This window comes from Lepidothrix coronata, unplaced genomic scaffold (assembly GCF_001604755.1).
Source record: "Lepidothrix coronata isolate B3197 unplaced genomic scaffold, Lepidothrix_coronata-1.0 Scaffold91, whole genome shotgun sequence".
Taxonomy (NCBI): Eukaryota; Metazoa; Chordata; class Aves; order Passeriformes; family Pipridae; genus Lepidothrix; species Lepidothrix coronata.
The window spans coordinates 1,843,426-1,855,656 of record NW_016690271.1 but is presented as its reverse complement, the minus strand read 5'-3'; positions in this window follow the sequence as shown (position 1 = coordinate 1,855,656).

Below are 12,231 nucleotides of genomic sequence, written 5' to 3'. Positions count from 1 at the left end.
GCTAATAAAAAACTGAGAGTTTACAGCAATAATTTCAGCTTCTTGCTTGGTTTTCAGTCAGTCCTTTCTTAAGCAGAAAAAAAAAAAAACTTCCTTGGGATGAAATCAGAGGAGAGTTTGCCTGTAAGTAAGTACTTGCAGCTCCGCTGGCTATATCTGCTGTAATGCTATGTTCCTTTTTGTCTGTAAAATAATGGCTTGAAGTAAGGAAGGGGCTGAGGGCAGGGCTGGCACAAATGGGACCGCAGGGTCAAGTCAGTCCACACCAGTCAGGGTTTTTAACACAGTTCAAGCCAAGGTCAGCTCCAAAAGTTCAAACAAAATCCAGATTAACACATACAGAAGGGATTGTGTTGTCACCGTGATGCTTGTTTCCTTTCAGGCTTTCCAAGGAGCAGGGGAAGGGACAAAGTTCTTGCAGAGGAAGGAAGGCGGCTCTTCTCCCTCCTGCCTGGGACAGCTTGGCTGGTTCTTACTGAGCACACAAAGTAGGATAGCACATAACACAGAGTGGTGTCATTGCAAATGTATTTGTTGTTGGCAGGCATTAAATCACTTTTTATAAGTGCTGCAATATGGCCATGTGGAAATTCCCAGTCTGCAAGAAGCTCCTTTGAATCAGGATGTTTTGTTTAAAAGGGGGGGGAAAGAGATTCAAAAAAACCCTACAAACTGGGGCTGTACCAAAATATTTTCAGTCTGGTTCATTGAAAAGAATGTCCTAAATTCCCTGCTGTTGATAGCCCCGTAGCCAAACTGTTAAGAAAGCCTAGAGCTTAAAAAAAAAAAAGCATTGCTATGAGGCAGTTAATTTAACTTTAATTTGATACTTTCACAGATGACCCAGCAGAATAACCACCAAGTTCCAGCTCTTCTGTGAGCCAGAGAGAACTGAGTGTGTTGCAACAATGACTGTATAGTGTCTGATTCATTGATAACTCTATAGGGTCTGATATAAAAATAACTGTACAGTGGCTGATGCATTGATAACTCTGTAGGGTCTGATTTAATGATAACTCTATAGGGTCTGATTTATCAATAATTCTGTAAGGTTTGATTCAACAAAACTCCATGGGGTCTGATTCAGTAATTACTCTGTAGGGTCTGATGCATCAATAACTCTGTAAGGTTTGATTCACTGATCTCTCTATAGGGTCTGGTTCATCGATAACTCTGTAGGGTCTGGCTCAACACATCCCTGCACCTTGTTCCTCACTCACAGCACACACCTGCTCCCACCCATGGCCCTGCCTGTAGCCTGCACACAAAAACCCCCCATTTCAATGGGGTGCCACTTGCTTTTGTGCCACCCCACCTTTCCTCCTCCTTGACCTCAGCAGCCGTATGATAACTCTTTTTCAGGCACCAAGAGGGAATATTTCTGCTGCTTGATGATGTCTAGAAGCTGCTCCTCGGGGAGGTTTGCCCCTGACTTTTTCAGCCCTGAGGTTTTCAGCCGAGGGAACTGATCCAAGCCCCACTTAAAGCAGAAACAACCAGAGGCTCGTGGGGCTTCGCAGGACTTGGGAGGAGCGGCTCCCGTTGCCGTGGAAATTCTCCAGGTGAGTTTCTGGAAAGCCGGGTTTTCGAGTGCAGGGGCTGGCGGGTTTTCGAGTGCAGGGGCTGGCGGGCGGTCACAGGCAGCCCAGCAAGAATGTTGTGCCATGATATAAACCAAAGAGCCCCAAAAGACACACGGACTGGCAGGTTTTTAAACTGTTTCCAGTAGTAGTAAGCAGCGGGCTCCTGCTGAGTTCAAAAGGCAAAACGTCTCATTTAAAGCAGGGCGGACTGTATATCACTCTGTGCATAAAGTGGGGCTCTTCTATTAAAAGTTGAGTTCAGATTTCATGAATTAACATGAAATATTGCTTTCTTATCCTACCCTGGTTTCTGTAATAAACACACGCGTGTAGCGGGCTTAAATCATGGGAAGGGGGATGTTTGGCTGTTTGAAAAGGAGTGGGAAGTCAAAGGTTCTCCAAATGTGACAGCTTGGAGTTCAAATGAAATCAAATCTCAGAACCAGTCCAGAGTATAACCAGCAGGGCTGGTGTTCCCCAGTGCTTTGCAGGGTGCATGGGGCTCAGGATTTGGTGGTTTTGCTGGTGATGCTGAGCCTTGCTGAGCCCAGATGGGGCTTTGCCCAGGCAAACCCCATCCTGCTGCCCATCCCTCAAGGGGACAGGCCCTGCTTGTCCTGCCCTGAGCAGCTTTCCCCAGCCCCAGAACAACATTTGCCGGCAACAAGGCTGGGAGAAGGCAAAGGACTGACCGAGGGCAAAATTCTGCCAAGATCTCTGTCCTCCTTCCTCAGCAGAAAGCCCGGAGCAGTTTTGCTGCAAAGTGCAGCTCCCCCTCCTCTCTGACCGCCCAAGCAAGGGGGTAAATCCATGGTGCTGTCACCGGGGCTTCCTTAGTGATTGTTTTGAGGATCCAAACCACGTCTGCGCCACGTCTCCGCATTTATTTTCTCGCTCCTTCGCTCTGGCTTGTTGCTGTGCAGGGTAGGAAAGTTTGCGCCATTTCCTGTTGTCTTTCCCTTGTGCTCCTGAGATATTGTAAAAATGTTCGGTATCCTCCAGTAGGTTGTAATCACTTCACCCTAATGTTTCACAGCTGCTAAGTGTAACTTTAAACCCCACCATCTGAGTGCTTACAATTAGCGAGTCAATGGGGCTGAGATCGGGTCTTTGTGATTGCAAAAAAAAAAAAAAAAAAAGAGAAAACGAAACTTTTTTTTTTTGTCCTGAGTTTTAATTGGATAAAACGGGAACAAAAGTTGCAGAGACAGACGAGGGGGTTTTTTAATGCAATAAATGATTAGTGGCTTATGTGTGCTAGGAAAAAATAATTGAATCCACTGCTTGGCCTGCTTCACAGATGGAAAAGGCACCGGGACAAGCATGTGGCTGTGGAGGCAGCGCCTGTCCCAGGGACTGCAGGAGCCCCTCTCCGAGCTCGTGGCTCCCCACGTGTGGGAGCAGAGCTGGTGGGAACAGAACTGGGAAGAGTCAAGAGGCTTCAGCTGTGCCCCTCACCTGTCCCTGCCACGGCAGAGCATCCAGCCCTCCCATCACCTGCCTTACTGAGGTGGAAAACTGGGGCACAGGGGCTGTTCAGTCTCACGTAATGAGATTAAAGTGTATAAAAATTAGAATTAATATTAAATTTATTTAATATGGACGTTGCATAACATAAATTGAATACAAGTGTAAGCTGGGGCTCGTACTGAAGAGTCCTCCCGGCCCAACCAGGGTGAAGCCTCCTCTGGCTGATGTCACTGGGTTTGTTCCCGCTCCCGCCTCCTGCACGTGCTGGGAGCAGGTTTCAATTATCCCAGAAAATGCCTTTACCCTGGTGGAAGCAAAGGGCAGGACACAGCGGGATACAAGTCACTAACGCTGGAGCTGGACCAGGGATGTGGCAGGGTCGCTGCCTCCCTGTCCCACGCCGTGCCTGGCTGTGCCCTCGCTCCTCCAACACTGCCCACGAGCAGGGGCAGCGCTGGAATTGGTGTTTCCCACTGCAGGATCAGCCTTGGGAACATGTTCCCCCAGCCTTTGGGACACACGGCCATTCCTGGCTGTGCCTGGGCATTGACACTGTCCCATCAATTGCCACCCCATCCCTCACTGGGCTCAGATGTAATTTGAAGCTGTGCATCTGTCAGTGAGTTCCCAGGCTGAATTTTTGCCTTTCTTGGGAATTTCTGCTGCAGGAAATTACACTAAAATACCGACGGCAGGGTCAGGGGCTTGCAGCCTTCCCTGTCCCCTCTGTCTCCTTCCCTCCATCACATCCCTTGGGGATGGGCACGACACAGCAGGGACGCTGCTCCCTGGCAGCCCTCCCTCCACGGGAAGCATTCCTGGCACCTGATCATAAATACTAATTAATAGCAAAGCCCTGGTCTAGATCAAGGAGGAGGCTCTGAATTTTCTTGGGAACTTCGCTGTCTGAAAGGTATCTGAAATATTCTGTAGCACTCAACCTGTCCCTGGGTCAATTATACGGTGAGCAGTCATACGAAGTTAATTTCTAATTTAATACAATGTTAAAAGGTTGTCAGGTTAAAATCTAATCTATAAACGAGACATGAAACGTCTCTTTAAAGTGAGTGTCGTGAACCGGTCCTGGCTCACACCACAGGCTGCTGCTTCTTTTATAGGGTGTAATTACTGCCCAGTGAGTATTTACAGTATTATTACAGGACACTGATAAAAGGCGGGTGCCATGGCCCGTGTGGCAGCCCAGTGCCAGCTGGGCACTAATCCCACTCCCACCCAGCCCCTTCTCTGGGGAGGTGGGAAGCAGGATGGGGAAAGAACCAATAGTGTTTTCACTTAAATACACCTCAGAAGCAGGGGGACGGGGACCCCCTGGGGTGATTTGGAGGGAGCACCGTGTCTCTGCATCCCCCAGCGAGGAGGACTCTCTGGGCCAGCACCACAGCCTGTCACCAGCCCCTGGGAGGAGCCGTACCTGACAACCCAGGTGGAAACGACGGGAGAGCACTTTCATTTCTGAACAGCCTGGGGAGAGGACTTTGCCAAGGGTCTGCTGTGGGCTGAAGGTTATGAACCACGTCCAGACCAGCAGCTTCATTCAAGCAGAAAACCAGAGACAGCCCCTGCAGCCCGGCCTGTACCCTGCCTCCCACCCCACCTCACACCCATTCCATGACTCCCTCTGCGGGAGGGATGGACACGTCCCGCTGCCTCTCCTCCCACATGAGGGGGTCCATGTTACAGCCACCTCTCAAGGTACATTGAATTTTGCCCTTTTTGCTGTCGAAAGGGGAAAGTCCAGCTGTCATGTGGGAGTGATGCCATTGTCCTGTCTGGGTGACTGACCGGACCATGAGACTCCTGGTAGTCCACAGTGTCTGTGGGAGCTTGCCAGGCTCAACCAAAAAACACCAAGTGTCACACTGCCACAGGTCATGTGATTGGCTTTGATATCGTGTGGGTTTATTTTCCAGGAGGAATCTCACCAGCTCCAAAGGTTTGGATCAGGAGTGGACATGTCTGATCTCCTTCGTGCCCGTGAAGCCCAGCAAGGTGGGGTTTTCCTGAAGAAGACCAAGATTTTGATGGGAGCAGGTGACCCCCACCAGAGCGAGGGCTGGAGGGGAACGTGGGGGAATGGAATGGAATGGAATGGAATGGAATGTTATACTGGTGCTAAAATGGAGGGAAGTGGTGATGTGCCGGAATGACCCATCCCGTGGAGCTGCAAGGGTTGCGTGGGCTCCGCTGTGGCCCCTCCACTGGCCAGAGCTCCTTCCCTTCCCTTCCCTGGGTTTTCTGGTAAATTCTGCTGCTGTCTGTAATTGATAAAAGCTGCTGCTGAACATCTGCACAGGCACTGTCCGCTCCGAGGCTGCCGGGGCCGCGAGTGCTCTCCTTGCCGGCGCTTTGATGTGCGCTGTGATTCACGGCTTGGCCGGGGCCGCCCCGCAGATGCTGCCCCAGGGTGGTGCAGGGCAAGACGGGATGGGACAGGATGGGATGGGATGCCAGGATGTGAGACAGCACCTGCCACATCTGTGCAAACAGCAGTCCCACCACGTGAACCCCCCTGTGCCTCCCGGCCGGGGCACAGGGGATGACCTCTCCTGCTTCCGTCCGCATAGGAAAGGACCTGGAGACAGCCAGGGAGGTCAGCTCAGGTGCTTCCCTCCATCCCAGCAGCACCTGAAGGGCAGAGGGATGGGGATGCCCGCGCACTGGCCGCCTCCCTGGCGCGAAGGAGCAGCTGAGGGGAGGGAGCAGAGCCCCAGGCAGGCAGAGCCGCAAGGCCAGGCTTTGCTGCGCCGGCACAGCGCAGCCCAGGGAGCACAATCTGTGGCCTTAATCCCGCCGTGTCCTGTGCACTCTCAAATCCCCTTCACTTCAATGAGCGCTTGTAGTGTCAGGCCTGCGCCGGGCGAGACGGCACGCGGGGACGGCGGGGAGGATTTGCTCAAGAGGCACTGTTTTTAAGGTGAGATTTGAAGGATGGAAGACAGATGGCAACTGGAGAGGACAAACGGATGAAGTGAAGGATTTGTTTTCAGCGTGGAGGGGAAAACACAGGAGGGAATTACTGCTGGCTACAAAATGGGGGCTATTAATACCTGCAGCATCTCGAGCTCTGCACTTAGCCCGGCAAGTCTGGACCCTCACAGGCACCACGGAGGGGGCAGGAGTGTGTTTTTCTCTTCGGAGATGAATTGATCCCAGCGTCGTGCTGAGTGTACCCAGACAAAGCTGGGAGAAGGGTTATTAGCCAGCCGGCGGCCCTGCCATTGTCCCCACTATCTTTTCTTCCCTTTCAGCCTCCCTCCCCGTGGCCCAGGTCTCAAAGACCATGTGTCAAGAGATTAGTGACCTGCGTGAAGGGCAATTGCTTGCTTTGTGCCGGCAGCCCGGCGTCGGGGGCTGTTATTTACTTGTTATTTGGTGCTGCCTCCGTTGAGGTATCCATGGAAAACACGCCTGGAGAGCAATCTGCCGGCACTGCAGAGCTCATGCAGGCGAGGAGCTGGGAGAAGAGAGGCTTGAGGGTGGCAGGTCTCAGCGTGCTCACTGTGTGCCCGTGCCAAGACCCCAAGACCCTCAGGGCAATCAGCGCAAGAGCCCAGGACCTACAGAGAAGCGAGGAAAAAGCTGGGCAATGAGAAAATTTAGTGCAATGCAGAGGTGCCCAGGAACGGAGATGGATCCAGGGCCGTGACGGGGCATTGCCCCACAGCAGTTTGAGTTTGCAGACTGGTTTCAAGATGGGAAGAGCCTGTCCTGCCTTCGGAGCCCTGCTCCACCTCTCTGTGCCTCTGGCAGAATAGGGCCCAGAGGAGCGCTGTGTCTTGGAGGAAATGTGGATAAGGATGATGAGAGTTGGCCCTTCCATGCAGTGCTGGTGTACACCAGATTTGTTCATGGTGAAGCACCCAGGAAAGGGACAGGTGCAATGAAAAGTGTTATTCCTGCCCAGGACCAGCTCCTGATTTATTCTGACCGTTTTTATTCTCTCGGCAGCGAAATGCTCTCTCCTACAAACACAAGATGGTGATTTTCTGCAATCCTAAAAGTCAAACCCAGACCAAACCCACAACTCACGTGACGTGGGAATGGCGGCGTCAGATCCTGCTTTAGATGTGATTCCAGACACGTTCCCAGATCCCATCTGAAGAAGACAGGCCAAGATGTGAGACCCCCTCAGCTCTCCCCACCCAGGGCCGGTTTACTCGCCCCTCCTTTGATTCTGTAACTTCTGCCAAACTCCTGGCCCCAAACAGGGAGAAAAGGGTTTCTGGGGATGCAAAGGGACTGGGAACCAGGAGGGCTGAGTGACCCTCATAAAGCTGGGGGCTGCCCTGCACCTTTCCCCCTTCCAGGGGCAACCGGTGGGGACTGCACCCACCAGGCACAGTTTGAAAAATAAAACTAATGAGGGAGAGAAACCGTGGGCCAGGACCCAGCCCGGGACATCCCCTGCCCTGTTGTCCCTGTACAGGCGAGGTCCCTGCCCAGAAGGGGATTTTGCCTCGGGGGAGGTTGGACCCGATGATCGTGGAGCCCTTCGTGATAGTTTTCCTTTTCACTCCCGGCCCCGCCGCTCCGCTCTCAGAACAGCCGTTCCTGTCGCTTTTCCCCGATTTTTCCCGGGACATCGTTGCTGTGGGAGTCGGGCGGCCTCGTCCCAGCTGCTCCGGGCACTGTGCAGCGGCACGACCCCAAATCCTCGCTGTTAATCTCACAGAGGAAGGGGGTGGGGGGCCCAAGAGCATCATTTTATCAAGTAATGCCGTTTGTTGAAGCCCTTTGAGTTCAGAGACGAGCCGCGGAGCGCAGGGGAACCGGGACGGGCTTCGCTCGGGGAACCCGGGCGGACAACAGGACCCCGATTATCGATAGGCGCCCGATTATCGATACAGCCTCCAAGGGGGAACCGAGGGACCCGGGAGGGGGGTCGACACCGACCCCAGGGTCCCCCAACGGAGCGGGGGATCCGGCGCTCCGTTTCCCCGCAGAACCGAGCCGCGGTCACGCGTGGCGGCGGGCGGGGTGTGCTCGCCCCCAGCCCCATCCCATGACGGCGATGAGGCGGCGATAATGCCATTAGCCCGGGGATTACGCGCCCGCGCCGGGATGTGACACACTTTCTCAAATGGAAGTTTTTTAAACAGAGGGATTTACATGATCCCCCACCGTGCCCCTCCATCCCTGTACCCATTCCCATTCCCATCCTCGGTGCCAGCGCGGGTTCCAGGCGGGTCCCCCCGCTCTGGGACGGCCCGGACTGGGGTTCCCGTCGCCTTTTAAGGCAGCGGGCTCGGTGCGGGCTCGGCGCCGCGCCCCGACGTGGGGAGCTGGGCAGCCCCGGGGGCGCGGGGCTGGAGCGGGGTCACTCCGCCCCGCGCGGGGAGAGCGCTCCGTAATTAAAACAAAAATTAATGAAATAATTTAAAATTCAATCAGGCGGAGGGTTGAGCGGGCTCCTGGCTCAAAGCAACGTGGAGTAACGGGGGAGCGGAGGACGCGTGTCCCCCCCGGCCGGGCCGGGGTCACTCGCCGCCCGCCCTGACAAATAAGCCGGGAAATGTGTTTATAAATTGTTCAAACTCTGGATAAACTTCAGCGGCGTTTGTGTCTGCGTCTCCCCGCCTGTTGTTATTTTCCAGAAATCTGGATTACTGGAAATATTTTCTTTAAAGCTGGAAAGAAATCTAAACAGTCTGAGGGCAGGGGGAGCTCGGAGCAGGGGGGACAGCCCGGGGGCTGCCGCGCTGGCGGGGCTCCGCGGGGTTCCCTGCGCACGGAAGGGGCGCGGAGCTTCGCGGCCGCGCGGCGGGAGGAAGAGGAGGGAGGAAGGAGGGCGGCGGGGCCGGGGCTGGTGTCGGGTCGAGCATCTCTCTCGGTGGCTGTCGATAAAAGGGCATCAGGCGGCCTCCGGTGCCCGGCGGCCCCTCCCCGTCCCCTCCAACGGGCACCGGAGCACCGGAGGGGGGCAGAGTCGTTTTCCCGGGATCTCCCGGGGGTAAGGGAATTCCCACCCCGCCGAGGGGTGTGAGGGGAGATGCGGCGCCCCGGGGAAGGGAAGCAGAGGAGGGGTGGACGCGGGTGGGTGAGAGCAAACGAGGATGGATTCATCGCACGTGGGGTTCTTTTCCTCTCCAGGTGGAGCAGAGAAGAGCGGCCGAGGAAGCTGCTGGGGCTGTGGGGTCGCCCCTCGCCTCCTCCCCGCCTGCCCCACGCCCCAGCTGCGGCGGGAGGGCCAGGTCGGACCGGGGGGTACACCCCGGGACTGGTGGGGGCCACCGAATCCCGTGGGGACCCGGTACCTTCGGGACAGAGGGAGTTCCCCACCCTGCACCTGCGGCTTCGCTCTGGGGGGCCTCTGACATCCCCGTGTCTGTTCTTCTCCCGGGGGAGCACCGTGGAGCCCAGTCCTGTGGCACCGTCCCCCTCCCTCCACGGCACGGCCTGTTTCCACCCCCACTCTGGTCCCTCCGCTTGGGAAGGTGCGAGAAGCTCGGCCGTCCTCGCCAGGGGCCCCGGGGTGCCCTCTTGCCGTGGCATCAGTGCCGGGAACGGGGGGGCCGGTGGAAAACCCGTTCCCCTGGAGCCCCTTCCTCGGCCGCGGCTGGTGCACCCCGTCGGGGGGGAGCGTTCCCCGGGGCGCGGGGCCGCCGCAGCCCGGTGGAGCCGGGAGGAGGGGAAGGCGGAGGCCCGGCTGCTTGTGAGAATTGTTATTTTTCATCAATCACCCGCAATTTGTGTAAGTGCCCCGGACAGGACACCAGCCGTCCTGCTGGCTGGGGTCACGGAGACAACACAGCGATGGAGAAGAGCAAATTGCATTTGCTCACCAGCTCACAGATCCAAATTACGGCCCTCGCATGGCGCGGGGAAGGGAGCGAAAGGTCCATGTGACATGAGGGAAATATGAAGGACTTTGACAGGTCTTAAACGGCCTGGCGCCAAGGCCTAAGTCTACCGGCTAAAAATAGAAAAAGGATGATGAGTGGAGATGGGCAGAGATGAAAGGGGAAGAGCGAGCGGGGCCGCGCTGCGGGGCGGGTGGGGGGCGGAGGCGGCCCGATGGGACAGTTTCTCCGGGCTGGACCGGGACAGATCCCCAGGACGGGATCTCCGGGACGAATTCGCGAGACGGCCCGGCCTCCATCCGCCCCAGCCTGGGGACCGCACCCCGGTGTAGTGCCGGGCCCGCAGGCGGCCGGGGCGGCTCCCGGGAGCCGGACACAGTGGCCCCGAGCGCTGTAGGTTGGAAAACCCTCCCTGGAAGGGGGCTGCGCGGGGACAGCTCTCGTCCCCTGTCCCCGGGGCACAGCTGCCCTCAGGGTGGGAGCCGAGGCCGTTGGTTCCTCTCTCCCTGCCCCGTGCTCGGTCACCGACGGGGCGATGCGCAGCCTGTCCCGACCATGGGTGCGGGATCCTGAGTCGTGTCCGCGCCCGTAGTGGATACTCTGGTTCCCGCTATCCCCCTACCCCCGCAGTCCCCTTGTGGGGCGTCCCTGCGGAAGTTCGAGGAGACGAGGCTGCTCTGGATCGGTTTTATTCCTCAGGCGAGGCCGTTTGTGGTGTTTACAGCGGGGCGGGGGGCGCGGGCGGGGGGCCGGGCAGTGGCCCCGAGGGGAGACGACCTTTCCTCGCGGGGACACGGCTGTGTCCGGGCCCAGAGGAACAGCAGGCGAGGTGTCCGTGAGAGAACAGCCGCGGCCTGAGGGGATTCGCCGCGGGGCAACGAAAGACTCCGCTTTTGCTTTGTGAGGGGGGAATTCGGAAAAAAAAATAAATTACAAGCAAGCCCCACTTTTGCCAAAGCTGCCGTCAGCAGTTTTCCGCGGCGGCAAGGAAGCAAAGTCCAAATTGGGTCTAAATTTCAGTCCCCGCTGCCCGTTCAATGGTCAGCGGGACCCCCCCGGCCCCGCCGCCCGGGGCAGCCCCGGGGGGGGACGCGCGGTGCGGGGCCGGGCGCGGTGCGGGCAGAGGTGAACCTGCCGCGGGACGCGGGCAGGTGGTGATCGGCCCGGAGACCAGCCTGGGGCCGGGGCTCCGCGTGGCGCCGGGGGACAGCGGGCGGGGTCGCTATCGGCAGGATGAACGGGGGCAGAGGGATAAAGAGGAGAAGCCGGGATGGGAAGGGGGCATCGGGAGGTCCCCGCGTCCCGCCCTGCGCGGGGAGCAGCGACACACGGCCACGAGGGCTCCGAGCGGCTGCGGCCGCTCCTCGCTGCGCATCCGCGGAGCGTGAGGACCGGGGGAGGAGAGGGGGCCAGGCCGGGGGACAGAGGAGTGGGCCGGCCGTCACCCCCCCGTCCCGCCTGGCCGCAGCGCAGGCGGCGGGGGCAGGAGCCTTGGAAGGATGGCAGGGCGCTTTTTGAAGATTTGGGGGTAAATATGAAGTGACAAGAGACGGGTCTTTATTGTGAGGGCTCAGCCGCCTGGCGCCAGGGCCCTCTTCAGCCACCGCGGCCCTCAGTTAATCAGCGCAGATCTCCAAACCGGCCTCTCCGAGGGGACACCCACCGCGCCCGCCGCCCCAGCATCCCCACTAGGGCACGCCAGCATCCCCAGTATGGATCCGCAGCATCCCAGTGCGGGCCCCCATTACAGCGTCTCCAGCGGCCCCTCCTCCCAGCATCCCCAGTGCGACCCCCAGTACAGCGTCCCCAGCGCCCCCCCAGACACGACATCACCCCCCAGCATTCCCAGTGCCGCCCCCCCCTACAACACGACACCCCCCCTATGCAGCTCCCCCCCAGGCCCGGAGCATCGGCCCTCGCGGGGTCCCCGGTCGTGGGGGGTGGGATCCTCCCCCCCGGTCCCGAACCCGGTCCCCATCCCGGTCGCACCTGCCGGGATCGAGGGAAAAGCGGCGGCGAGGAACAAAGGGCCCGGGGGGGCGGCACAGCCCTCCCCCCTCCGCCGCACCGGGCATGAACCCCCTCGGCGGGCACGGCCAACACCGCCCGCACCGGGCACGGCCCCCCCGTGCGCCATCACCGCCCCCCGGGGCGCAGCTCCCCCCATCTCCCACCGCGGCCCCCCGGGCACGGCCCGCCCCGGCCCCCCCGGTACCGGGGCCGGTACCGGGGCCGGTACCTCGTTGAGCAGGAAGGTAGCGCTGGAGTCAGAAAACGACATAGACGGGGCGAGCCGAGCCGAGCCGCCCGCGCCCCCCCCCGGTACCGGCTCCGGTTCCGGCTGCGGCTCGGGCTCC